Below are 3588 nucleotides of genomic sequence, written 5' to 3' on the forward strand. Positions count from 1 at the left end.
TAAAATGAGCAGAGGACATGAATAAACATTTCTCAAAAGAAGACATACAGATGGCCAACAGACACATGGAAAGATGCTCAACATCACTATTCATCAGGGAAATGCAAATCAAAACCACAATAAGATATCACCTTACACCTGTCAGAATGGTGAAAATCAGAAACACAAGAAATATCAAGTTGGTGAGGATGTAGAGAAAAAGAAACCCTTGTGCACTGCTGGTGGGGAATACGAACTGGTATGGCCACTGTGGAAAACAGTATGGAGGTTCCTCAAAAAATTAAAAATAGAATTACCATATGATCCAATAATTCCACAATTCCACTACTGGGTATTTACCCAAAGAAAATGAAAACACTAATTCAAAAAGATATGCACCCTTATGTTTACTGCAGCATTATTTACCATAGCCAAGATATATGGAAGCAACCCAATGTCCATCCATCCATGAATGAATGATGAGGTGATACATACACACACACACACACACACACACACACACTCACACAAAAGAGTATTATAACTCAGCCATAAAAAAAGAATGAGGTCTTACTATTTGCAACAACATGGATGGACCTAGAGGGTATGGTTCTAAAGGAAATAACTCAAAGAAAGACAAATATATGATTTCTAGACAAATATCATATGATTCATATATGGAATTTAAGAAACAAATGAACAAAGAAAAGAGGAGACAAACAAAAGCTCTTAAATACGGAAAACAAACTGATGGTTTCCAGAGAGAAAGTGGAGGGGGGGGGGGTGGGGGGGAGGAGCGAAATAAACGACATCAAGAGTACACTTATCCTAATGAGCACTAAATAATGTATAAAATTGTTGAATCATTATGCTGTGTACCTGAAACTGTAAAGTGTCAGATAATAAATGTTTTAAGCTTCCTGGGCCATAAATTGTCATAACTACTCAACTCTGTCCCTGCACCATGAAAGCAGCAAATGAGAATACATGAATGAGCATTGCTGGGTTCCAATAAAACTTTAGGGACACTGAGATTTTAATTTCACATAGTTTCCACATGTCATGAAATATTATTCTTCTTTTGATTTTTTTTCAACCATTTAAGAACATAAAAACCATTATTAGCTAGTAAGTCATTAAAAAATCAGCAGCTTGCCTGGGGCGCCTGGGTGGCTCAGTTAAGCATCTGACTCTTGATCTCATCTCAGGTCATGAACTCAGATTCGAGAGATCAAGCCCTGCATGGGTTCCATGCTGGGTGTGGAACCTGCTTGAGATTCTGTCTCTCCACCTATCTCTCTCTCTCTCTCTCTCTCTCTCTCTCTCTCTCTCTCTCCCCCCCCCCCCCCCTCTGTAAAATTAAAAAAAAAAAAATTTAATGCAGCAGCCAGCCTGGATTTGGCTCTTAGGGCTATAGTTTGGCAACTGCTGGGTTGGATGGTCTCTCAGGTCTGGCTCTCTATGTCTCTGCTAATTAAGCTGCTATTCATTCCCTACTTTGCTAACTCTGGGGTTAAACTTGGTTTACATCTCTGGCACCTTCTTTTACAGACTAAAGCAGTTTCTCAAACTTTATTTACTCACATACTCATTAAATAAGAATTAAAAAGACTACCTCTCTTATGAAAGTTATATTATTTAAAGTAGTTATGTTTGGTCTTTCAAACACATATACACATACGGGTTTTCAAACTTTGTATGTCCTTCTCCTCCTCTTACTACAGAGAGATTCCAAGACTTGTCTTCTCACACCTGAAGATCACTGCCTTACAGCTGCTTAGACTGGAAAATTCCAAGTTGGAAAGCCCTCCAAAAACCTCACTTCCCCTTTCTGCTGGTAAAGAACATCAGTTTTCCATGAACTCTACTATATACATATATATATATATATATATATATATATATATATATATATATAGTGTGTATATATATATATATAGTGTATATGTGTATATATATATAGTGTGTATATATATATATGTATATACATATACACTATATATATATATATAGGTGGCTAACCTAACACTTACTTCGTGGAACAGCCAGTTCCAGGTAAGACCTCGACTTGACTTCCTCAGTCCATTCTTCCACATGGTCAGAATCCAAAGTATGAGAGGGAATAAGAATCCCTGTATTTGTCCTTCTTCTCTGTCCACCTAAGACCATGAGCCTAGATATGATCAACTCGATAACCATATAACTGATTACACTAGCTCCAAGAATAAAACATAGGGAATCCTAAGTTATGGTCAGTCTGGGCAAAATATCTTCAAACTGTAGAGAAGGAGAGAAAGAAGTTACCTGCTTTTAAATCCATACATGACGAAGAGCAGCGTTGAAACTTCTGGAGGATAGTAGTGGTCCCTGCTGCACAGGGACCCTGCTGCACACCTACTTTGCTGAGCCACACAGTTACATCAAGGGCATCAGGAAGGATGTCATCCATGCTCTGGGTTGTGACACACTCCTTGCCAAGTGTGTCCTCAGGGATCCCTACGAGTATGAGAAACAGAGCTGTTCTTCACGGCTTAGGGCATCCACGTTGGCTAGTTCACGTACTGCAGCAAGAAGGCCCAGCTCAGCGTTGGCCATGTGCTCGCAATGGACACCATTCCCAAGAGCACCATCATATGTTGCCTGGAGGAGAAGCTGATGACAGAGGCAAGCTGGCCAGAACCTCCAAAACGACGCCGTCATCACCTACCGCAACCCCAAGACCAATGAGACCCAAATGAAGCTGCGCTTAGGCTCCAAGAAGGTCATCTCTTCAGCCAACAAAGCTGTGGTCGGCGTGGTGGCCAGAGGGGACTGCACTGACAAGCTCGGTTGCTGTGCCTACCACAAGTATAAGGCAAAGAGAAATTTCTGAGCACGCCTGCGGGGTGAGGCCATGAACTCTGTGGAGCATCCCTTTGGAGGTGGCAACCACCGGCACATTGTCAAACCTGATACCATCTTCAAAAATACCCCTGCTGGTTGCAAAGTGGGTCTCATTGCTAAACAGGGGACTGGACATCTCAGGAGAACCAAGACTGTGTAGGAGAAAGAGAACTAGGACTGGAGAGGCTCAATAAAGGGTATCTTTCTGCCACTTAAAAAAATTAAAAATGAAAAATAACAACAAAAAACAGCACACTTTTTCTGGAAAGAGATGGGGATTATAAAATGACCTTTCTCCATATAAAAGTATTTCTCTGTTAAGGAGCCTCAGCAGAAAAGAGGAGGTAGGCGGGGTGTGTGGGGGGGAGGGGTGGGCAGTGCTGGGAACATTGAGTGAGCACAGTGAGCCAGGGCCCTTGCAGCATTCAGTCACATCATCTCTCGTGAGCCTCTCCCACCTGGGAAGTCACTAGAGACTATTATCACCCTTGGGGCTCATGAGGAATCAGGGGCCTTACCCCAGGCCGCTTAGATACCAAAGAAGATCTGGGACTGAATTCAGAGCTCCCTAGAAAAGCAGTTATCCATTCTATTTGTCTGTCTCTCTAACTCTCATATTTATCCATGGCTATTTCTGTCTCGCTTCCAGATCTCCTCCCTATAAAGCATTAGGTAACTTATGTTTAAATAATTAAAGTTCCCTGACAGTTAGTTGGCCAACCAAAT

At 41.4% G+C, this 3588-nt stretch overlaps 1 pseudogene; it reads left to right on the top strand.

Annotated features, from left to right (window-relative positions):
• The first annotated feature begins 2305 nt into the window (after positions 1–2305).
• LOC125921007 (60S ribosomal protein L8-like) lies at positions 2306–3022 on the top strand (annotated as a pseudogene).
• The last annotated feature ends 566 nt before the right edge of the window (positions 3023–3588 follow it).

This window comes from Panthera uncia, chromosome C2, assembly GCF_023721935.1.
Source record: "Panthera uncia isolate 11264 chromosome C2, Puncia_PCG_1.0, whole genome shotgun sequence".
Lineage (NCBI taxonomy): Eukaryota > Metazoa > Chordata > Mammalia > Carnivora > Felidae > Panthera > Panthera uncia.